The sequence below is a fragment of the Pinus tabuliformis genome, chromosome X, assembly GCF_031772625.1.
Source record: "Pinus tabuliformis cultivar Carrire ecotype Pingquan chromosome X, CPIR1, whole genome shotgun sequence".
NCBI classification, from domain to species: Eukaryota; Viridiplantae; Streptophyta; class Pinopsida; order Pinales; family Pinaceae; genus Pinus; species Pinus tabuliformis.
In genome coordinates, this window is record NC_142308.1 from 1,414,622,202 (window position 1) to 1,414,648,904 (window position 26,703).

The window sequence follows — 26,703 nt, forward strand, 5'->3', positions numbered from 1 at the left end:
TTAGTTTGTAAAATAGTTTCCAAGTAGCTATGTTAGAGAATGGAATTTGTGAAAAAAAGTTTTCATCATCTTGCCTATCTTGAGATGGAGATGGACGGATATGAGTATTAGAGATAGAATTATCCAATTTCTTTGTTGTAACAAGTTGTACAAGTATAGCTACAACCCCCTAATTTTAGTTCAAACAATATCCATTGGTGTGAGAAAAGATGTTTGAGGTTTTCACCTTGCCTTTTTTTATCCCTATCGATGTTTAATAGATCTAAGGATAAGATGGATTTATGTTAGTTTATAATTACTTAAAATTTAAATATAGAAATTGAAATAAATATGATGTCATTTCATTTTTATTTTATGTAGAAGTCTTTAAATAAATAATACATTAGGTTTTTTTGTTCATTTTGTTGTATTAGTGACACACCCACACATGGGGATCTCCCCCACCCTGGACTATCAAGCACCCTGCTTCTGTTGGCGCAAAGAATAAATATGGCTTGAGAAAAGTTTGGTTCTTACCCATTTTGAACTTGGAGGTAGGTTACAGTTAATAAACAAACATTCAAGCTCTTCTAGTTGATTATTTGTCTTTCATCAACATATATGCTTGTTATAACACCATTTGGTTACTTTTAAGCAACCATAAAGACTCTGATTGATTGCTATGTGAAATGAACTCTCCAAAGGTCAATGGTAGGAATATTATTGTAGGCTATCCATACCCTTCAACGATTTAAATATTTTAAGCTCAACATAAACTTTTGATATGTTTCATTAATCTGATCTTTTGCTCCCAATATTCCATCCCTCCACTTGACATACTTCAACGATATCCTTCGTATTGTTATATAGTTAGGCGTTTGTGCTTCAACCTAGATAGCTGATTGTGTATTTTAAGGATATGTCTTTTTTCAATTACATATTTATTGTGCTCTTAATGTATTTTCAGAATCCTCAACGACCTCCTTTGTGGAGTTTTGTAGCTAGGTGTTTGTTTTTCAACCTAGATAGCTACTTTTGTGTTTGAAAGATATGCCTCCTTTTTGGATACATTTTTATTGTGCTCTTAATTTATTTCATAATCTTAACAACAGTTCCCTCTTTACTTTCTAACAAAGGATTAATTTAATGTAGATTATTGATTGTAGTTAGTGCTAATATCATATTAACATCTGCATGGATTTATAATTTTCGTACACTTGATCTCGAATTTATATCTATTGTAACAAGTATAAGGATGTAAGTATTTCTTTCTTTCTCTCTTTTACCAAATTAATCTCTTTTACTTTTGTGTACTTGCAGTCATCCAGAACTCATGGATAGAGCTTGAAAAACATTGATAGAGCATAAGTCAGAAGTCTTATGCCATAAATATTATTTTTGCATAATTGATCATCTTGGTCATGCATATTATTTTAGATAGACTCAAGACTTTATTAAGAAAGATGACACTATAAAATGATCCTTGTTTGATGCATCTTGAATTCATTGCATTTTTTAGGTAGGTGAGTTAAAGTGGAACATCTTTGCAACTTAGAGCCTGGAAATTCTGAATTTTATGAACTTCTATCAAGAATTCATGTTGTAGATGGTAGGTGGGATAATGCAGCAAAAGTGAGAACAGTTAAAATAACTTTTATTTCAAATGACATCGAGTTGTAGTTTGGTGGAGTTAAATGATAGGGTATACAAAGTCATTGTGGGAGTTAAATTAACACCTTTGATTTGAAGAATTTTATGAAACATTTTCCAATATTGGTTTGGAATATATGTAGGTGGTAGGTAATGTTTGTAAAACAATATTTACACTGCAGACCGGGAAGAGGTTAAGGAATACATGCTCAACAGTACTTTCTAATTTATGAAGAAAAAAACTGGAATGCCTATTTTATTCTGAAAAAACTTGCATTTATGTAGTGACACCCATAGTGGCAAGTTAATCTCCAAAATGTTCACTTGAGAAAGAGAGAGAGAGAGAGAGAGAAAGACCATAACAAGCAACCACTTTCTGCCAATCCCACTTCCTTTCACACTTCGCACATAACTTGCTCTCTCTCTCTCTCTCTCTCTCTCTCTCTCTCCGCACATAACTTGCCCTTACACTTTGTCAATCTCTCTCTCTCTTTCTCTCTGCCAATCCCACTTCCTTTCCCTCTTCTCTCTCTCTCTCTCTCTCTCTCTCTCTCTCTCTCTCTCTCTCTCTCTCTCTCTTTCTCTCTGCCAATCCCACTTCCTTTCCCTCTTCTCTCTCTCTCTCTCTATCAATCTCTCTCTCTCTTGCTCTCTGCCAATCCCACTTCCTTTCTCTCTCTCTTTCTCTCTGCCAATCCCACTTCCTCTCTCTCTCTCTCTCTCTCTCTCTCTCTCTCTCTCTCTCTCTCTCTCTCTCTCCGCACATAACTTGCCCTTGCACTTTATAACTTGCCCTTGCACTTTATCAATCTCTCTCTCTCTCTTTCTCTCTGCCAATCCCACTTCCTTTCCCTCTTCGCACATAACTTGCCCCAATCCCACTTCCTTTCCCTCTTCACACATAACTTGCCCTTGCACTTTATCAAATGATGGATATTGAGTGAAAATTGATGGTTGTGAAGCATCACAAGGGATTGAGTTGCAAGGAGGTTATCTTGTCCTCCAAGTCCCAATGCCACTTACTCTCTCTCTCTCTCTCTCTCTCTCTCTCTCTCTCTCTCTCTCTCTCTCTCTGCCAATCCCACTTCCTTTCCCTCTTCGAACATAACTTGCCCCAATCCCACTTCATTTCCCTCTTCGCACTTAAATTGCCCCAATCCCACTTCCTTTCCCTCTTCGCACATAACTTGCCCTTGCACTTTATCAAATGATGGATATTGAGTGAAAATTGATGGTTGTGAAGCATCACAAGGGATTGAGTTTCAAGGAGGTTATCTTTTCCTCCAAGTCCCAATACCACTTACCAAGATGAGTGGTTTCAATCATGATACACAATTTCTCAAAAAAATTAACAATTTGAATAATTTTTTTATTTAAAATTTCTATGATTCAGAATGTAACTCAAAAAATAAACTTAATAAATACACACTATGAGCTTGAAACTATGATGTTGGTAAGTTGAATAAGGCATCCCTTACCAATAGAGGGGGAAAAGAATTATGCAAAGCACCTTGCAAAAACCAAAAAATTGTAATATAATTTGAAAAATTGTTCATAATGTTGTCATGAAATAAACAACATAAAACATACATTACATAGATTAGACTAAGTGGCGCATTTCATAGCAAATAATAATGGAAAACAAAAACAACCATATTTGTTATGTACCAACTTAGGTTGAGAAAGGAGAAATTAATTGTCTAAGACTTCCAATTGTTGGCAACAATGTCAGCCAAATCAACAACCCTCTGTGAATAACCCCATTCATTGTCATACCAAGCAACCACTTTCACCATATCATCTCCCATCACCATTGTGAGTGATGAATCCACAGTTGAGGAGACATCTGAACACCTGAAATATATTGACACTAAAGGCTCATCACACACTGCAAAGGATGCCATTAAGCTCTTTATCTGCACTTTCTCAAAATGTTTCATTCACCTCCTCTGCAAATGTCTTCTTCTCCACCTAAAAAACCAAATCAACCACTGATACATTGGTTGTTGGCACTCTCAGAGAAATTCCATTCAGTTTCCCTTTCAAACTTGGGAGAACTAGTGCCATTGCCTTCGTTGTTCTTGTTGATGTTGGGACAATGTTCAAGGTTGCAGCTATAGCGCGCCTAAGATCTCTATTACTAGAATCGAGAAGTCTATGATCACCAGTATATGAATGAGTTGTTGTCATGGTGCCCTTGATGATTCCTGCACTAAAAAAAAATAGTTGTACATTGGAAAGCATATTGAACAAGAACAAAGCAATGTCCTCAACTAGGAACTAAACAATGTCATTTTAAATCCAGATAAACTATGGTGATCGACAGAAGAAAATGATATGTTAGATTTCAACATGAAATAGGGGAAGCAATGAATATATTTTTCATTTTACTTAACCAGATGACACTCACCGAATTTATGGTCCAGAACTTTAACGAAAGGAGCCAGGAAATTAGTAGTGGAGGAGGCATTGCTAATATTTTCTTATGCAAGATTATATTTTTCCTCGTTCACACCACAAACATATGTAGGAATATCTCCCTTTCTAGGAGCTATGATCAAAACCTTCTTTGCCCCAGCCTGGAGATGCTTACTAGCACCTTCCCTGTCAACAAACATGCCAGTGCCTTCTATGACCAAATCAATCCCATAGTCCCTGCAAATACAATATGAAGCATTTTGTCCTGAGCTGAGAAGCATAAATTATCTCTATATAATAATCCTGGAAGGCTACCCAGTATTATACAGATTTAACAATTTTTCTACGATGACAGTTGTTGTTTCCTTTGCTAGTAGTCTATTTGTTATAGGTTTTGGAGTTGTTTTGGGTATATTTTTTAGTGGAATTTGTTCATAATTAAGTAGGAATTTGTTGAAATTGTAAGTTTGAATTGTGATATTTCCAGAATTCGAGTGTTCTATGGGTTTTTCAGGTGTTGAATCCATATATGCAAGCCAAAACACATTTTAAATAACAAAAGCTCACAATTTGCCAAAAAATTGTTTGACCAAAAACTCTAAAACTTGAAATAGTTAAAAAATACCCTTAAAATATGCTAATCAGCAAATTTGCAATGCACATGCTTATATTTTGTTAAATCAGGTCTTTCATTCTCTATTTTGATTTCTTTCGGTCCTCAAGCCAAGTTCACCTAAGCAACCAAAATACTATACATAGAAAATAAAGAATTAACCATGTTGATTAAAGTTAGTGCATTTAAGTAATCTAATTGAGACCCAAAGGACCCTGTTAAGTGCTGAACATGTCAATTTCACAACGCTCTAATTATTGATTTTTGAATGAACCGATAATTATCCTAAAGAATTTCAATATATGCTAAACCCAAATGTAAACATTGGGAATCTGATCCAATACTTAAGTGTAAGCAAATCTGCAACATTAACCTATAATATGTTATGAAACCAGCTCAAGAAAAGATAGAAAAGATAGATCAACGCCTTAGAATTTAGCCTCTTCGAGGGGACAACCTCCTTTACATTACATAAATGAACAACTCCTGGATGATTCAAATGACAAAACCTCCTTTCTATATATAGGAGTCTAAGGAGTCACAATATAACCCAGCTGACCTAACAATAATAATATAAAGCCACAAAAATAACAATAGAGGGATTCTAAGGGGCACAGTAATAACAATATGGGGACAATAGGGGCACAACAATATTAATAAGGGGTATAACTACAATAGTAATGGGGTAATCACTAGTATTATAGGGACCCAACATGCCCCTCTCCTTCAAAAAAGTGTTGTCCTCAAAGCTTGAGTAGTTCTGATACTTCTGCATAAAATTCTCATCCTCCCATGTGGAATCTTCAGCAAATAAGTTCTTCCACTTGATTAGATACTCCGAAATTGATCGATTTCGTAGCTGTCGAGTTCTTGTTTCTGTGACTGCTTCTGGTTCCAATATAATTTTTCCTTCCTCGTTAAGTTCTGTAAATATTGTTTGAACTGAGATATTGTTACCTATAACCTTCTTTAAACATGAAACATGGAAAACTGGGTGTAATCGAGAAGCTGCGGGAAGCTCCAATTTGTATGCCATAGTACCAATATTTTGCAACACCTTGTACAGACCATAATACTTTGGTGATAATTTATTATCCTTATTAGCTTGCTTGAGGGACATTTTCTTATATGGTTGTAGCCATAGGAATACCCAATCACCTACATCAAAACTTCTTTCACTGCGATGTTGATCTGCCTGTTGTTTCATTCTATTATGTGCCAACACGAGGTTATCCTTTAAGAGTTGGAGGACTTGTTGTTGATGTTCGATGTGATGTTCCACTGCCTGAACCTTAGAATTTTCTCTTAAATATGATGTGATGGATGGTGGTTGATAACCATAAAGTGCCATAAATGGGGTCATTTTTGTTGCTGTATGGAAGGAAGTGTTATACCACCATTCAGCCAGAGGCAACCATTTGAACCATTGTGTCTGTTTATCAGATACAAAGCAACGAAGATATCCTTCCAAACATTTGTTTACTATCTCAGTTTTCCCATCAGATTGAGGATGATAAGATGAGCTATGAGCTAACTGAGTACCAAGACAAGAAAATAATTATGTCCAAAAATTTCCAGTGAAAATGGGATCTCTGTCACTTACAATAATCTTTGGGTTTCCATGTAGCTTTTGAATTGTTTCCATAAATGCAGTAGAAACTGTACTGGCTTTAAATGGATGTGATAATGCACAAAAGTGTGCATACTTGGTAAGTCTGTCAACTACCACCATGATGACACTCTTTCCCTCAGACTTGGGTAAACCTGTGATAAAATCCATTGAAACCTCCTCCCAACGTTGGCTTGGAATGGATAAAGGTTGTAATAGACCCGGTGTCTTAATTGTTTCAACTTTATTTTTTTGGCAAACCAAACATTCTGCCACAAACTTTTGAATATCTGATTTAAGGCCATCCCAAAAAAATTCCTTCTTAACCCTGTGGTAAGTTTTTAAAAATCCTGAGTGCCCTCCTAAGGGAGAAGTGTGCAATTCCATAAGAATCTTTTGTTTTAGTTGGGAATTCTTACAGAGGTATAAGCGATCTTTGTACCATAATGAATCATTTTGCCAGCTAAATGTATCAGACATACTGGAATCTTGTTGTAACTTTCGAATAAGTGCCCACACTTCTTCGTCATTCTTCCATTCCTCCCTTGCTTCATTTATCCAATCTGGTTGGATAATAGAAATGGCGCACAACAATGCTTCCACATCCTCATCCTTTCTTGAGAGTGCATCTGCCACCACATTTTGCTTCCCTTTTTTGTAGATGATTTCAAAGTCATAACCCAACATCTTTGTGACCCACTTTTGTTGCTCTTCAAAGGATAATCTTTGTTCTAAAAAGTATTTAAGGCTATCATGATCCATTTTTACCTTGAAGTGTCTTCCCATTAGGTAGGGTCGCCATTTCTTAAGTGCATGGAGTATTGCCAACATTTCCTTCTCATAAATAGCTTTGCTTAAAAACTTTCCCTTGATTGGACGACTTTCAAAAGCAATGGGTCTTTCATCTTGCATTAGAACAACACCAATTCCATTTCCTGAAGCATCACATTCCACAAAAAAGGTTTTTGTGAAGTCCGGTGTAGCTAAGATCGGTGCTTGGCACATTGCCTCTTTAAGATGTTCAAAGGCCTTTGTTGCTTCTGGAGTCCATGAAAATGCATCTTTCTTCAATAATGTTGTTAGAGGTGCTGCTATTCTCCCATAATTCTTAACAAACTTGCGATAATACCCTGTCAACCTGAGAAATCCTCGCAGATGCTTTATGGATGTGGGGATTTTCCATTCCTTAATGGCTTTAATTTTGCTAGGGTCTACCTTAACTCCTTCATGAGATACAATATGACCCAGATATTCCACCTCCTGGACTCCAAAGAAACATTTGGATCTTTTTGCATATAATTGTTTCTCCTCCAATAGTTGTAGCACCCTGTCAACATGTTCAACATGATCCTTCCAAGACTTGCTGTAGATTAGTATATCATCAAAAAATACTAACACAAATTTTCTAAGGAATGGTTTGAAAATTGAATTCATCAAACCTTGAAATGTTGAAGGTGCATTGGTAAGGCCAAAAGGCATGACCAAAAATTCATAATGACCCTCATGAGTTCTAAATGTTGTTTTCGGAATGTCTTCAGTCTTCATTCTGATTTGATGATATCCTGAACGAAGATCCAACTTGGTGAAGTAAATTGATCCATGCAATTCATCCAGTAATTCATCAATGACAGGAATGGGGAACTTATCTTTAATAGTGAGCTTGTTGAGCTCCCTATAATCTAGACACATGCACCATGATCCATCCTTTTGTGCACCAATACTACTGGAGCAGAGAAAGAACTTTGACTCGGTTGAATTATACCAGCCTCTAGCATTTCTGCAACCATACGTTCAATTTCACTTTTTTGGACATAGGGATATCTGTACGGCCTGATGTTTGGAGGAACACTTCCTGGAATCAGATGAATAGCATGATCATGATCACACATAGGTGGGAGACCTTTGGGAGTCTCAAATACCTTGGAATGATTGTCCAGGACTTTTTGGAGATCTGGAGAAATAGATGATTCCAATGTGGAAACATCTAGCGAACATAATTGTGCAATTACACCTCTTTGCTCCTTTTTTAGAAGCTTTGTCATACCATTAGAGCTGATTATCTTTCCTGGTTTCCCTGCAATACCCCTTAATTCAACTTCCTTTCCTTCCATAGAAAATTTGATGAAAAGTTCTTGAAAATTAAAAGCTATTGTACCCAAGGATTGTAGCCATTGGACTCCTAGTACAACATCAGCACCTCCCATTGGAATGGAAAGCATTGGGCTAGTCAATACATATTCTCCCATGGATAGCTTGATATTATGGCACTTTCCAGAGCAATTTATTGTTCCTCCATTTGCAATCATCACTTGACACTCTGGTGCTGGATATAGGAAGCAATTCAATTCTTTTGCTACCTTACAATGAATAAAATTGTGGGTGCTTCCTGAATCAATCAACACTATTACCTTTTTCTTCTTGATTTGTCCTTCTATCTTGATGGTTTGAGGAGTGGTAATTCCCGCCAATGCATTACAAGATATGGTCGGATTTATTTGTTCTTCATCTAGGCTTTGTTCCTGGAGTATATCCTCTTCTTTTGACCTTTCTTGCTCCTTTTCTTCTTCCTCTTCACAATCTATGTAGAATAATTTCTTCTCAGCACACTTATAACAAAGCCCTTTTGCTCTTTTTTCTTCCAATTGTTGTGGTGTCAACCTTATAGGTTGTGGAAGACTAGGGGCAACAACACTTCCATCTTTATAGTTGTGAGTGGTATGCTTCCTGGTTGCCATAATTTTGCTTTCCATTTTTCTTGCTAACCTGAATGCCTTCTCTAATGAATCAGGTTCCCAAAGGCGAACATCATGTTGGATATTATCCTTTAAAGACCCTATGAACACATCAATCCTATGCTCCTCTGGAATATCTTTTACCCTTATGTTCAATTTTTGGAACTCCTCAATGTGCTCCATTATTGAACCCTTTTGTTTGAGACTTATCAATTGGCTAAAAAAAGTGTTGCTTTTTGTATCCTCATAATGTGCTATCAATTCTTCCATAAAAATTGCCCAAGTGATAAATTTTTTACGAGAGCAAAGCCATTGATACCATACAAACTGATTTGGTTCCAAATATAAAGTTGACATACGTACCTTTTGTGTGTTTTGCACATTATTGAGATGAAATAATTGCTCCATCTATAATATCCATGTGGCAGAATCCTTGCCATCAAACTTCCTCATGTTGATTTTTGGAATATGGTGAGTCTTCGATCCCACATTAGAGTCTATGGAATCATGATTAACATTTCTTTTGTTCTCATCATGAGTTTCCTTTAGTACCCTTTCACCATTAGTGACCATTTCTTGTAGCAACTTATTCATATTTATCTTCAATTCTTCCATCTTATCATCCATGCAATCAATTTTAGCATCCATGTTATTCACCTTAGCTTCCATGCCATCCATCTTAGTTTCTACGCCTTTCTTTAAACAATCCATCTTAGATTCTACAACTTTCTTTAAACCATCCATCTTAGCTTCTACATCTTTCCTTAAACTATCCATCTTAGATTCTGTTGCTTTTTGTGCAAGTGAAACTTGTTGCACTTGTTCTTGTAATTTTGATATATCATATAGCATTTCTTCTTCTTCTTCATGAGTCATGCTAGAGATTTCAGGTTCCTTACTAGGTCTTTTCATTTTCTTTCCTCGGGGCATCATTTACCGATAATAATGCTCTACTAGCCCTTTGAATTCCTTCAAAATAAATTTTCAAACCACTCTTAAGAAAAAAAATTAAAAGAATCTACACACCTTTTTTTTCACTTTGTAGGAGCTCGATATTGCCTCTGATGTATCTCTGTATTTTCAAACCATCCAGTTTTGAAATTGCAACCTGTGGTAGCCCTCTGTGTCCTCTTTCCAATGCCACCAATCTGATCCAATTTGGATTCTCCAAGGAAGAGTTATGCGAAATCTCCCACAGTGACCTGATTATAGACTAGTTCAGTAGAGCGAACTTGTACAATGTGCCACAAGTCACTGTGTTTCATCCTTTGGCTCCGAAAAATATATACAAGAAACTACAGTCCATCCTCTTTCTGTACCTTCTTACGAAATTTCAATCCAATTCTCATGGAAAAAGTTATGATGATTTTACCCAGGTCCCCTGTTTGGAATGTAATAAGAGTCTGCAAAAAGACCAACTTCCTCAGATCATATCTCCGCAAATATAGTGCAAAAAGCTCTGAAATTCGGACCTGAAATTCAGCATTATGTCTTCTCAAATGGGTTTTTTTTTATCTTCTACAATGTCACAGAAAAAAAAATTTATTGCGAAAATGCCAAGATGACCTGTTTGGAGCAGCGAAACCCTAGAATCCAAAGCTTTGAAACCAAATGTTATGAAACCAGCTCAAGCAAAGATAGAAAAGATAGATCAACACCTTAGAATCCAGCCTCTTCGAGGGGGAAACCTCCTTTACATTACATAAATGAACAATTCTTAGATGATTCAAATGACAAAACCTCATTTCTATATATAGGAGTCTAAGGGGTCACAATATAACCCAACTGACCTAACAATAATAATATAAAGCCACAAAAATAACAATAGAGGGATTCTAATGGGCACAGTAATAACAATATGGGGGCAATAGGGGCACAACAATATTAATAAGGGGTTTAACTACAATAGTAATGGGGTAATCACTAGTATTATAGGGACCCAACATAATCCTATACAAATGATTAGTTTCATGTACTTACTTCCATGAAAATTTACAAGGTTCCAATTTGATACAACTTTCATGACCTTGCCATCTACAGAAATGCCATCATTTCCTGCTACCTACACATCTGTGTCAAAGGTTCCAAGAATAGAATCATATTTGAGCAAATGTGAGGCATGTTTAACACCTCCGGTGTCATTGATGATAACCACATCCAAAGGGGAGTCCTTTCGACCGTGCCAACATCGTAGAAAATTGCGACCAATCCTTCCAAACCCATTGATTACAACTTTTATCTTTGCCTCCACTACGCCCCTTTTTTGTCCAGATGATCCTACCTAGAATGAAACAACAAGGGCAAGAGGACAGAAAACCAGATCAGTTTTTTGTTTACCATGAATATCTTATACAAACATTTAATGTGTTGAAACAACATTTGCAAAGTGAGATCCATATACACCAAGGACAATCATTAAATAATTAATCTATGCTTACAATAATACAACAAGCTCGGAGTGTCTAACCCCTGCATGGACTAGGGCATCAATCATATAAATACATTAAATCGACATACACCAACAAAATGATCAAAAGCCTTAATATTTGTTTGGTCAAATTTTCCTAAAATCTGACAATAATTTGTTGGAATTACAAGTTTGATTGGTAAACTCAGCACAAATTGAGTGCCCCTGGGTTTTTCATGGCACTAAATCCATTATTATATTAAAAATGGATCTTAAATAACAAAAAAAACCATTTTCTGACTAAAAATTGTTTTGCCAAATTGTCACCAAAAACTCCAAAACATAAAATAACTAGAGTCTAGACAATCCATATTTCTACACATACAAGTATCATGAATAATTCTCAGTACAAATTGTACCAACAAAAGTGAGGCTAACAATCATATTGTTAATAAACCTAGTGACATCTAAACCTCAATACAATGATCATGATACAATTTAACAGTTAACCTTCATGCACAAAACTCTGATGAACCATGCAACAAACACACAACAAAATGAACTTCAATTAGGCCCCTATGAAAATTCAAAGAGCAAACCGACCTCCATATAAACCAAAGCAACTACTACCAATCATTTTTTTAAGTGACACAATGACATGCAATCATTAGTACCATAGCAGAATACATTGATTTTTGTGTAGCATCGGGAGGTATTCTTGCATGTCAAGAGGCCTCCTAAGTCAACCTAGAAGATTTAAGAAAGTAAAAATAAAATTTCAAACTTTTATTAGGCTTCATGTAGGCTCAAAAAAGACAAGTTGGCCCAGCTCATGAAGGAATGTGTCCTTAGGGGTAAATGCACCCATTTGAATTGTATATATATACATGATGTGACATTTCATTTGATCACTCATCATCATCATATCTCTTCTATAAGAATCACACGTGGGAGTAGATAGAGGATGAATTTGAATGAAGTTTGGACTTGGATTATTGGCCCAAATTTCTAGATGATTTGGAATTGTAAACCTTGTTGAAGAATAATTTCTCCTTAGAAGAAGTGTTTTTGGATTTTCTCTCAAGTTTGGTTTTCCCATGGAAAATTTGTTGTCTCAATTGTGCATGGATGTCTCTTTATGATCATTGTTGTTTCTGTTGTATTTATTGTTGAAATATTATATGTATAATTGCTCAATGATATTAGTGGCATTAGATAAATTGTTTGAAGATCATTAGGTAGTAATTATCAGATTAAAAGATTGGTTTCTATTATGTATCTTGTATAAAATTCAACATGGAATCAAAACTTTGTTGAGAGAGCAGCCACTAAATTCAGCCTAAGAGACAAGGGAGAGGAACTTCATTTGTAGAGCAAGAGAGCCCTAGAAGGAGCCACAAGCAACAAGCTAGAAGAGGTCGAATTAAGGAACGAAAAATGATATTTGTTCTGGAATAGCTAAGTCAAAGGTTTATCCAATCAAATTAACCGAGGTCTGGTTAGGTCTGGGGCTACATAAAGAAGGCCAAGGGCTGCAGGCCTGGTAGTAGGGTAGAAAGCCTAGGAAGGTTCTGCAAGTCTAAAATAGGGGATTCGTGAAGCTAGATAGACTTGAATTAGGGCAATTGAAGGTTGGACAGAGTTGAAAGAAAGCATTTGTGAGGCTTGTATTGAGTCTGTTCAACCTAGTTGAGGGCAATAGCCACAAGAAGAAGGGAAGTTGTTGGGTTGTGTTTGAAGTATAAACACACAGAGTGAGGAAGAGAAGGTGGTTGCAAGGCAGTTTAGGGCATCAACAAGGGTACCAAAACCTATTGGAGACTGCTAAGAAGGTTGGTTGAGTTGGTTGTGCAACAACTAGGAAAGTGATGCAAAGAAAAAGGCTACAACCTGAAGGGTTGAGGAAAGGAAGGTTGCCGAAGGTCAAAGGTAAACTTGCAGGCCTATGTTAGGCCAAGGTTGAACAGGTTTGAGGCTACAAAAGTAGGCTAATCAACAATGAACAAAAGGGAAAACAACTAGGTGATAAGTGGTTGTTATGATCAGGGATTTGAGGAGTTTTTTATTTGTCTTGAAGTCTTTATACTTGTTGAAAGTCTTAGGGCTTGTGGAATTAAACCTTAGAGCAAGACTTGGAGTGTTGGATGCAAGTGGAGTTTGTGAGATGCTTACTTGGTTTATCTCCTTGATAACATGTGGAATGCAAGTGGGAGATCCAAGGGTGGACTTGGTGTTGATGCTAGATTGTTGTTAAGCCTTTGGTGTGGCTAGATAACTCAATGAATGGTTTGCTAAGCCTAATTTGTAGGATGAAGAAACCCTATCTCTTACAGATCATGCAAGAATCGAAAGCAACATGCATTAGCAGCTGAATGTTAAGGATGAGGATGAGCATCCACTTCAGAAGAAGATAAGGAATCCAAGCTTGATGATATTGCAGATGGACTTCATTGATTTCTGTAAGGAGGCAAGGATCAAGGAGTTGACAATTCCTTACAACCCTCAACAATTTCTTTTTTTTTTAATCAAGAGATAAGTACTTCCTATCTTTCTCCCTTGAATATTATTATTATCTTTATTCCTTGGTCAACCTCTTGTCTTTATAATTTTTGCTTGGTTATAATTGTTTCTTCCATGGCCTCCTGAATGAGGTTTGCAAGTACATTATGAAGGCTTCCAAGGAAATGATTATGGAAATAGATGGTAGCATCTAGAAGAATAAAGAAAATTTTGTGGCAAGAGGGTTCTCCGAATAAGACAGAGTGTAGCACAAGGATTTTTCTTGCTCCAGTCTCTGATGGATAATTTATTGTATGACCTAAGGGCTCAAACATAAACTCAACAAAAGTGATTGGTGTTCGAGAGGGAGAAATTTTATAGACATCTAGGACTATGCTAGATGACCAGAAGAGCTTCCAGTACCAAGGGAGAAGATAGTCAAGCAGAGTGGAAGGAGAAACCTTCCAAAGAGGATGTCATGGGTTGAGATTGTCAAGATGCTCAAAGACAGAAGGTCTCTAAGAGAAATATGCCTTCTTTGAGGAGACAATGTCAAATAGCAAAAGGACTTACTTACATGATAGAGGAATAAACAACAACCAAAATAATTGCTTGCATGACAGAGGGAGCAACCAGGACTACCACAAGATGGCCTGCTTCAGTGTCGAAGGGAGTTGGCCTTAAAGATTGAAATGAAGGATTCTGGAAAGATACATTATTTCTTGGGATTGGAGATTCAGATTTGGTGGATCTCACAATGTACAAGCAATTGATTAGATTCTTTATATAGCTGGTTAACACCGGGCTTGAGATTTGCTTTGTAGTGAACGCCCTAAGCCAATATATGGTCGAGTTGAGGTGGATATATTGGGTTGTCAAAAAGCATGGTAGAGGTACTTATGTGATACAATAGATATGGTTTGATATATGTCTCAAGTGGTGAAGTGAATTTGTAGGGATATATGGATTCAGATTGGGCTAGGAGTGTAGAGGATAAAATGAGCACATCATGGTGTTGCTTTAGCTTGGGATCATCTATGATACCTTGGTTCAGAAGGAAGTTGATTTATGTCGCACCCAGTACAAAAGAGACATAATATATCGTAGCTTATGTCACAATTTGTGAAACAATATGACTTCAAAAGCTTCTTGCAGGAATATTTGATCAGGTCACTTCATCTGAGACATGTTGCAGAAAGGAGCAGTGGAGTGGCAGTACACATACACAAATGAGCAGATTGTAGACATTCTCACCAAACCTTTGCCTATAGTGAAGTTTGTATAGTTCATAGACAAGCTTTGCATGATGCAGAAAGTCTCCCTTGTTGAGAGGGAGGGTTGATTTCTTTGTAGGATTAGGGCAAGCCATCTCCTGAAGCCATAAAGGATTTTGGTTGGGTCATAAAGGACATTTTGCAAGGGAGATGGATACATTCACCTGAGAATCTAGAAGGACCTGGCTTGGTCATAAGAAAGGTGAATGGCCCAAGGCAATTATACGGGAAATTTACAGGATTGGAAAAAACTTCTCCTGAGAAGCCAAAACGACTTGGCTAGGTCATAAAGGACTTTGACTAGAGGAGATAGATGTAATTTACTTGAGAATCCATAAAGAATTTTGGCTGAGGGTGAATGGTCTAAGGGAATATTCTCTCCTAAGAAACCAGAAGGGGACTTTGACCAGAGGTGATAGATACATTTGTCTAAGGAGCCATAAAATATTTTGGCTAGAGGAAACATTCCCTAGATACTCACATTACCCACTCTAGGATGGAGTTATCTATATACATACATCAACATAGCAAGCTCATGAACTTTTCTTATGGAGGAGAAATTTCAGCTAAGTGGAAATCTATTGCAGCCAAGGAGAATATCTCCCTCGCTAAGACAAAGTTTTGATTTTTGTGTAGTGTCAGGAGGTATTCCCACATGCTAAGAGGCCTCCTAAGTTGACCTAGAATATTTATGAAAATACAAATAAAAATTCATTTTTTTATTAGGCTTCATGTAGGCTCAAAAAGGATAAGTCGACCCAGCTCATGAAGGGACATATCCCCTGGGGTAAATGTGCCCATTCGACTTGTATATATATACATAATGTGATCATCTCTCTTCTATAACAACCACACGTTGGAGTAGATAGAGGATTAATTTGACTGAAGTTTGGACTTGGATTTTTGGCACATATTTCTAGACAGTTTGGAATTGTAAACCTTGTTGAAGAATTATTTCTCCTAGAAGAAGAGTTGTTGGGTTTTCTCCCAAGTTTGGGTTTCCCAAGGAAAACATGTTTTCACTATCGTTCATGGTTGTATCTTTATGATCTTTATTGTTTCCGTTGTATTTACTGTTGAAATATTATGTGCATAATTGATCAATGATATCAGTGGCATTATATAAACTGTTTGAAGATCATTAGGTAGTAATTATCAAATCAGAAAATTGGTTTCTACTAAATATCTTGTAGAAAATTCAACACAATGAAGAGATCCATACAAGACCTATACATACTATAGACAACAATATTACACTCATTGTTCTTCCCACACTTCAAAGAGGCAGCTCAAAGTATAACTTTGATATAATATATGTTTTTCCTAAATCCCTGGCTTAACATGAAAATACTACTTGTATTTATAATAAATCTATCTTCTACTTCATATTTTCCCTCCACATACAACACATCAACAATCAGACAGTGATGAAATGACACCCAATTATATGTGTGATAATTGAATGGTGAACCGTGATATGAACTCTAAATCACTAGGGGTAATTGACTTACAACAACATAATTGTATGCGACAATAAACATAATGAAATAAAGCGATCTCTCCAAACAATAGTGTAGCAATCATAAAAAAAGACTACGCCTTACATATATAATCATGCAGCAATGTGTTGACTATCACATAGGAAAAACAAACTACTAAGCTCCTTACTAAAGGAAGACTAATTAAAGCATGTTTCACAGCAGGAAATTGTAGAAACTATAGAAAACCAGAATATGTTGTGCGTGTTTTTCTGAGATGCCTATTCATAAAGGGTGATTTGGTATTGTCAAGTTTGCAATGTGTTGCCTTAGAGATACTCGGTGGGTGATAATCTTCATGGCATGCCTAGTAATTAATCAGGATGGCCACTCTTCACTTATTGTTGTGAAAAAGATGAGTTTGAACCTTCAAATACCTACCTGAAAATTCAATTTCTATACTCGAAAGAATATCAATTTTTGACTCAATAGCCTTGCAATGTAAAGATACATGAGATCCAGGTGCCAGTTCACTTGCACTTGATCTTCTACCACGAAAAATATTAAGCACCATGCAGTAAGCCTATTATTGGTTTACTTCCTTTTCATCATGTCCATTGAATATTAGTTTATTCTCATCAAAGGGACAATATGGAAAAGTAATTAGCCAATAATTGACTTACTGCATGGTGCTTAATATTTTCCGTGGTGGCACAGTTAAGCATGGGAGAGGATATTTTGATGTATTGCATTGCTTTTATGTAAAGGAATGCAATTTCATCCCCTAGTAATCTAAGCATTAGTTTCTCTCCCTATATGCAAAAAAAAGAGGAACCAATGGAAATATTTTCAAGAATCATAAAGCAATTTGAGCTCTGGATCAAACACTAACATCCATATAAACCAAATTGCAGCCAGATTGTCAAGTGACCTCAATATGAACAACCACCATGATCACAACAATCTGAAATCAACTGCATACACATATACATCAGTCTGACAATTTTACAATCTAAAGCAACATCAAGACAAGCCTGAGTGGTTTTGATCCAGCAAAAACAGTCCCATAGATACCACTGAATAATCTCAAAGCAAAGTGATTTCTAAAAAACTAGATCAATGGTAAAGAGACCATTTTTTGGGGAAATCCAAGGAATGTTTCCTCACATAAGTAGATGGTATTTCTTGTAAATCCCCGGTGACATTGGCGACAACCAGTTCAACTAACCCCAGCTAAACCATGCATGTAAATGTGATAAAAGGATGGAAATATGGCATCCACACAGAGAAAAATGATCTCTACACTCACAACTATCACAATTATACAACAAAACAATATCCAGAGACACCAAAGTGGCCATTGTGGAAGAGAACTACTAAGAAAATCAATAGTGTGATCACCTACACATACAATAGTGTGATGTCTAGTCATGGAGAAAAATTCCACTGTGGGAAGCTCCTAATTTTCTATAACTTACTTTACTATCAAAATGCCACTTTTGCCATTATCAGACCAAGAAATCCACTAATTAGACCAACAACGGTGGTGGTGACTCACAATCATATATGGGATATTATCAAAAGTGTGAACATATCCTCACTGCATTATTTTGGAATGCAACTACTGAAACCAAGTCCTCGTTGTATTTCCTTAGGCAAGGGAGGTGACTGGAGCTCTTGAGACCTGAGTATTCATATAATTTCACTTCCCTAAAGCCTTCCCATTAACAATAGCACGTGACACATCAATTACAACTTCAACCCCAAATCCAAATGCAACTAAAAAATAGAAACAAATAAACTTGTTTGAACTGAATAATAATCAAACTAACTACAATAAGCTCAGTACCACCATCCAATACTTCATGTAGTACAAACCCATCTAAATTAATGAATTTCCAAGTAATATTCACTCATCATTCTTTCATTTGGTAAAGAAATTTTGCATCAACACACAGAATTCTAATGGTGCACTAGCATTATGGCAACTGCAATGAAATAAAACAACATTGTATCTTAGAAAAACCTGTATGAACAAATTATTAGCTAGTAGAGAATAATGCAAGAATAGGCAGACATACATATGGTGTCAGCTTGTAATTTTGAATGATATGGATGGTGAGGGGATTTTGATGTAGTGAATTGCTTTTATGTAAAGGAATGCAATTTCATCCCCTAGTAATCTAAGCATTAGTTTCTCTCCCTATAAAAAAAATAGGAACCAGTGGAAATATTTTCAAGAATCATAAAGAAATTTGAGCTTTGGATCAAACAGTGACATCCATATAAACTAAATTGCAACTATATTGTCAAGTGACCTCAATATGAACAACCACCATGATCACAGCAATCTGAAATCAACTGCATACGCATATACATCAGTCTGACAATTTTACAATCTAAAGCAACATCAAGACAGGCCTGAGTGGTTTTGATCCAACAAAAACACTCCCATAGATACCACTGAATAATCTCAAAGCAAAGTGATTTCCAAAAAACTAGATCAATGGTAAAGAGACCATTTTTTGGGGAAATCCAAGGAATGGTGGCACGGTTAAGCATGGGGGAGGGGATTTTGATGTAGTGAATATCTTTTATGTAAAGGAATGCAATTTCATCCCCTAGTAATCTAATCATCGGTTTCTCTCCCTATACACAAAAAAAAGAGGAACCAGTGGAAATATTTTCAAGAATCATAAAGCAATTTGAGCTCTGGATCAAACACTAACATCCATATAAACCAAATTGCAGCCAGATTGTCAAGTGACCTCAATATGAACAACCACCATGATCACAACAATCTGAAATCAATTGCATACACATATACATCAATCTGACAATTTTACAATCTAAAGAAACACCAAGATAGGCCTTAGTGGTTTTGATCCAGCAAAAACAGTGCCATAGATACCACTGAATTATCTTAAAGCAAAGTGATTTCTAAAAAACTATATCAATGCTAAAGAGACCAATTTTTGGGGAAATCCAAGGAATGTTTCCTCACATAAGTACATGGTATTTCTTATAAATCCCCTGTGACATTGGAAAAAACTAGTTCAACTAATCCTAGCTAAACCATGCATGTAAATGAGATAAAAGGATGGAAATATGGCATCCACACAAAGAAAAATGATCTCTACACTCACAACTATCACAATTATTAATTATACAACAAAGAAATATTCAAAGACACCAAAGTGGCCATTGTGGAAGAGAACTACTAAGACAATCAATAGTGTGATCGCCTACACATATGTGATGTCCTGTCATGGGGAAAAATTCCATTGTGGGAAGCTCCTAATTTTCTATAACTTGCTTTACTATCACAATGCCACTTTTCCATTCTCCAACCAAGAAATCCACTAATTAGACCAACAACAGTGGTGGTCACTCACAATCATATATGGGATATTATCAAAAGTGTGAACATATCCTCACTGCATTAGCTTGGAATGAAACTACTGAAACCAAGTCCTCGTTGTATTTCCTTAAGCAACGGAAGCCACTGGAGCTCTTGAGACCTGAGCATTTGGAGAATCACGTCCTTGAAGCCTGCCCATTAACAATAGCATGTGACACATCAATTACAACTTCAACCCTAAATCCAAATGCAACTAAAAAACAAAAACAAATATACTTGTTTGAACTGAATAATAATCAAACTGACTACAATAAGCTCAATACCACCATCCAATACTTCATGTAGTAAAAACCCATCTAAATTAATGAATTTCCAAGTAATATTCACTCATCATTCTTTCATTTGGTTAAGAAATTTTGCATCAGCACACAAAATTCTAATGATACATTATCATTATGGCAACTGCAATGAAATAAAACAACACTGTATCTTAGAAAAACCTGCATGAATAGATTATTAGCTAGCAGAGAATATTGCAAGAATAGGTAGACATCCATATGGTGTCAGCATGTAATTTTGAATGATATGGATGGTGAGTGGCATGGGAAGTAGAGTATACCTCCAAAGATGCATGAGTGTTGCTGCAGTTGGCCGCAGAAGCCATGGAGAGTGTAGCTGAGGCCATACTCCCTCAGCTACAATATTCTTGTGCGCTTTTTAGTAAAAGGCTTTAGATGGACTAAATTAGTAAGCTTATCAAGCCCAGAGGATATACACCTAGATAGTTTTTTATTGTATAACTGCAGTGTCTCTAGGTTTTTCAAATCTCCAATCCCATTAGGGATGCTTCCATTTAGCTCATTCATTGGTAGATCCAAATTCACAAGACTCTTAAGATTGTTTATATTGTCTAGAATTTGTCCATATAAATTGTTCTTATATAGAAATAAAATTGTCATCTTTGAAAGGCCATCAACATGGTGGGGATCCTTCCAGATAAATGATTATGTGAGAGGTCCAAGTGTACCAGATCTCTTATATCCCCTAATGACTCTAGAATTTCTCTTACTAAACTGTAATTTTTCATCCACAAGTACTGCAATGTTGACAAGTTCCCAAGTTCATGTGGGATTACCCCTTGATCCAGAGGGTTGTAGGCCAACGTCAAGTTTCAACAAAGAGAGATTTCCAAGGAAGGAGAGAACAATACCATTCAGCGGGTTAGTACCATTTAGCAGGTTAGAGTGCAAGAACAATACCTCAAGCTTAGGCAACTGTCTTAATCCAGGAATGTCCCCAGAGAAATCGTTGGCTGAGAGGTCCAATTTTACCAGCTCTTGCATTTTTTATATCTCATTCGGGAAGTAGAGTATACCTGCAAAGATGCATGAGTGTTGTTGTAGTTGGCCACAGCAGCCATGGAGAGTGTAGCTGAGGCCATACTCCCTCAGCTACAGTATTCTTGTGCGCTTGTTAGTAAAAAGCTTGAGATGGACTAAATTAGTAAGCTTATCAAGCCCAAAGGGTATACACCTAGAGAGTTTTTTATTGTATAACTGCAGTGTCTCTAGGTTTGTCAAATCTCCAATCCCATTGGGGATGCTTCCATTTAGCTCATTCATTGACAGATCCAAATTCACAAGACTCTTAAGATTGTTGATATTGTCTGGAATTGGTCCATATAAATTGTTCTTATATAGAAATAAATCTGTCATCTTTGAAAAGGCCATCAACGTGTTGGGGATCCTTCCAGATAAATGATTATGTGAGAGGTCCAAGTGTACCATATCTCTTATATCCCCTAATGACTCTGGAATTTCTCTTACTAAACTGCAATTTTTCATCCACAAGTACTGCAACGTTGACAAGTTCCCGAGTTCATGTGGGATTACCCCTTGATCCAGAGGGTTGTAGGCCAGCGTTAAGTTTTTCAACAAAGAGAGATTTCCAAGGAAGGAGAGAACAATACCATTCAACGGGTTAGTACCATTTAGTAGGTTAGAGTGCAAGAACAATACCTCAAGCTTAGGCAACTGTCTGAATCCAAGAATGTCCCCAAAGAAATCGTTGGTTGAGAGGTCCAATTTTACCAGCTCCTCCATTTTATATATCTCATTCGGCAAGAGTCCACCGAACCTGGTGCCAATGAGGGCCAGAGGCTATAAGAGACCTTAGATGCTGGTCAAATGCAAGTCAAATGCAATGCAAATTCAATGAATCAAACTGCCAACCCCTACGCCCTAAAATCCAGGGAGAATACAACCTAGTTTTGTTTTTCCAAGGAATGGACAAAGCCCCTAACCAGTCCTATTACTGGAAATTGGGGCGATGCCAAGAAGAAAATTCTATGGCCAAACCAGAAATCGGGCGATGCCAAGAAAATTCTACAACCAAATCAGGCGAAGCGGGCTTTGCAACATTTATCTGCCCTATTTTTAATGGGATAAAATATAATAATAATTTATTTTTTGAATATTTTTTGGGCTAACTATTGAAAAGTGTGTAATTTTAAAAATTCGCCCCTCTAAAATATGAAACCCCTTAAATTTTTCCCATGGGATAAAATTCGCCCCTAAAATTTTCTATGGTTGGCGTATGGTCTTCTTCATGAATCACCCTACTTTTCCTATGTCAACTTCGGTCAACATTTTCACCCCTTTATTCAATATAATTACATAAATATTAAAACATGTCAATGTATTTATACACATGCAAGATAGACATGTACATGTATATGTACATACAATTCATTTACATGTACAAATTTGTTTTAACATATATATATATATATATATATATATATATATATATATATATATATATATATATAATTTACCATGATGAGGATCATGATGATCCGATTGAGATTCATGACCACCCGGAGATGGTTGAGCACCATCATGCCCAATTACATGAGTTTATTGAGCTTGTTGACCACCGAGAGAATGTTGACCACCCTCATGTGACAACCTAGTGAGAGATGCTTCTTAAAAAAATATAAATTATAAATTAATTAAGTTAAATTGACAAAAATATATTCAATATATGTATGTACATATGATTCTACCTATTTATCATTTAATTAAATGCACATAAACATATATATACCATACCATGATGATGTGAACAATGGCCCTCCATTGATTGATTTGAAACTCTCTTCGATCTAGTGAGAGATGCTCCTAAAAATTATGGAATTTATTTAAATTAATAAAGCTAAATTGACAAAAATCAATTCAATAGGTATGTCCATATGATTCTACGAATATCATTTAATAACTTTCACCTAAACATATATATACCATGATGATGATGTAATGAACAATGGCCCTCCCCTAATTCATATAGTACTCTCTTCGATCCATGACCAATCTCGTCGGCATGCATAGAAATTCACCCTCTAGTCGATGCATGAGATGCACTTGATGCTTTATCATATTTACGCCTCGAAGAATCAGGTGGTGAATTCTCATGTGACAATCCAAGTTTACTTCACAAGTATACGAACTTGGATTGACATTTAATGCAATTAATTTAACTCACAATTAATTTATCCAACACCTGCATTGATCAAATATTTATTTAAATGATGTAGATTATCTAATCTTCCTTTCGACAAAACTATCACATCATCAAGATATACTACCAAACTTCGACTGATTAATCCTCAAAATGTGATGTTCATTACCTATTGAAATGTTGCCCTACATTGATTAAGCCAAAAGGCATCTGCTTGAAAGAAAATGTACCCCACTACATTTGTAAAGTAGTTTTTAATTTGAGAGGTTCTGCTACAAGCATTTGATTATAACCTAAGAATCCATCTAGTAGCGAGAACATTTCCACACTAGAAACCATCTGAAGTATCTATTCCATGGATGACACAATCTAATTGCCCTTTTCAAATTCTTTGTTAAGATTTATAAAGTCTATGCATAATTTTATCTCACCGAAATTCTTTCTGACTGGAACAAAATTTGAAACGGAAGTTGAATATCGTACTTTGAATATTATGTGTGCATCCAACAATTTATTCAACTCTTTCTATATCAAGGGCTCAAGTGTGGGATTTACTTATCTCATCTTCTCTTGAAATGGCTTGACCCATTCCTTAATAGGAATAATGTGCTTAATGATTCTAGTATCATAGGTCTTCAAATACTCATATCCTAGACAAACACATCTCGGTATTGTTTAAACAATTATATGGATGTGGGTTATTCTTGTGGAGAACAATAGGTGCTGAGATTGACATACTTAGGATTATTGTTAGTTCCCAAAGGTGTTCATATGATAGCGCCGTACTCTGGTTTTTCATGTTTGGAGGTACTCTAAAATAGTTTCACATGTCATAGAGTTATTCTAATGAAACCACAAATTTAGGAATGGCATTTCCATTACGTACATTAGTTGCTTCTTGTAAGGACCTTTCATGCTCATCCTCATTGATTTTCACATTCTTAAATATATCAGCACTCTCCATGAAATCAAGTATCTATTGGCCATCAATAAATATGCATAATTTAGTCACATTATTTGGAATAAAGAGTTTATAAATAATTTCAATTGAAAAACCACCTCTAAGTTGAGTGAACCTAGCAACTACATTTTCCAAAGTATTTGCGGTGACATGATTTATTTGAGGAACATATTCAATATCAAAAGCTTGGAAAGAAGAAATCAATCTCTATACCTCTTGTTGGTAATTCTTGAGATTGGGTGGAACATAATGAATTGTATTACCTCACTTGTAACAATCTCTGAATCATCGATTACCTTTCATCCTTGTACATTAATGTCAATGGTTTTCTTCAGTCCAAGTATTACTGCATCATATTTTGTAACAATATTTGTGCACTCAAACTCCAAGAGGCAAGAGATCAAGTATTTGTTATTATGTGGGTCCATCAAGATACAACTTGCTATAACTACATCCTGTGTCTTTGATCTATCATAATACAAGGTCCAAAGATTAGTAGAAACATAGTTAGTCTCTAAACTAAAAGTATTTACGTCTATGATATGGGTGTCATTAATCTCTAGCTAGAGGACTATGAAGGAGTTCCAACTAGATCTCTAATGTTACGATTGATGAAGTTCATGATAACATCCATTGTCAAATTCAACAAAACAATTTCCCAATATTTCTTAAGCTACACTTATAATCTCGTTATGTACTTCCAATTTTGTGACAATATATTTCATTAGGGGATCACTACTCACCCAGATCTAAATTTTTTCCCCCTCTATGGAAGCCATAAATGGGACCATTCTACTGCAAAGTGTCCTTGTGACTTACTCGACCAATCCCTACTTCATAATAAACCATAATCCTTTGGAATGTCCACAATGACAATGTCACTAAATTGATGAACTCTATCATCAAAATATAATCGAATCAAAACATTATTGATCTCACCAATTACTTGGACTTGAGATATATCAAGTTGTATAATCCTAGCATATGTCTTTTCTAATTTAGCATTAATATTTTTAACAACTAATAAAGGAATTACATTTGTAGACATGCCAAAATCAACAAGACAATTGTGGAAATTATAATTAAAAATATCAAACATTAATAGAAAAGGAGGACAAGAGGATTTTGAATTGACATTTTCTACATTAACAACAGATTCAAGGTTTGGGATAGTTTTTGACTTAATAGATGATGAGGCCATGGAAGTGGCAGTTTCATTGTTCGTCGAAGGCATATATGAAACAATTTTGATGATCAATTCTCTTTTTCCTACCAACTTAGCTAGCTCATAAATAGATATGTTGGCCTGAGTCTTCTTCACATCTTTAATAAAATTATATTTGACATCGCATGCCACATTATATTCCTTGGTAGGATGAGCTATGGAAGTAGGTGGGGAAGCCTTACTTCAAGTGTTTTAGACTAGCCTTTATCATTCCCTGAAGGGTTCTTGGAAGGCTTAGCACTTCCAAATTTAGATTGTGAACTTTGAGTTGGATCATTTGGAGGTAACATCCTCCTCAGAAATGTCTTTCCTATTTTTTGACTTCCATCTTAGATATTGGCCCTTTACTCCTAAGATTGTATTGCTTAGGTCATTGTCTAGGAGAATCTTCACCAACTCAAGCTTCACTAGCAGCATTTTCTTCACTCTTGAGAATCAGATTGAAAGAAAAAAATGGATTCAGTGACATTTGTTTTATATTCTAGTGGGGAAGCTTTTCCTTCTTTCTTTGGTGAATCTGCTTGTTCCTATGTGGATTCATTGTCAAGGACATTGTTCAACATCACATTCATGCCATATGTCCATTGTGGGCATGTCTACTTGGAATGCGTTGTTAGGTTATTCCTTAACCTGTAAATTTTATCATGGTATCAGAGCTATTTGAGGGTTGCATCCGTTGGTGATCCAAATCCGAAGCCGGTACAACTGCATCCGACTGTTGTGTCCTATATCTAGTGTTTCTAACTGCTTTCGGGCTGAGAGGACTACTCTATTGTGTTAGGAGCATCTGTTCTAGTGAGGAACCCCTTATGTTTCATGCGAAAAGGTTTCTGGTAGCCCTATCTACAACATTTTTAAGATTTGAAGGTATACAGTCTTTATTTGCAGTTTTAGTTTTTTTTTCCACTAGAAAAATCTGTAATTTTCATTAGTTATAGAGAAAATTACATATTGTAAATGCTTTTGCATATGTTGTAA

The 26,703-nt window shown here is 36.0% G+C and overlaps 1 pseudogene; it reads right to left on the minus strand.

The window, feature by feature from the left end:
* Positions 1-3,246: 3,246 nt before the first annotated feature.
* Positions 3,247-20,705, minus strand: LOC149145335 (glyceraldehyde-3-phosphate dehydrogenase A, chloroplastic-like; annotated as a pseudogene).
* Between the last annotated feature and the right edge of the window lie 5,998 nt (positions 20,706-26,703).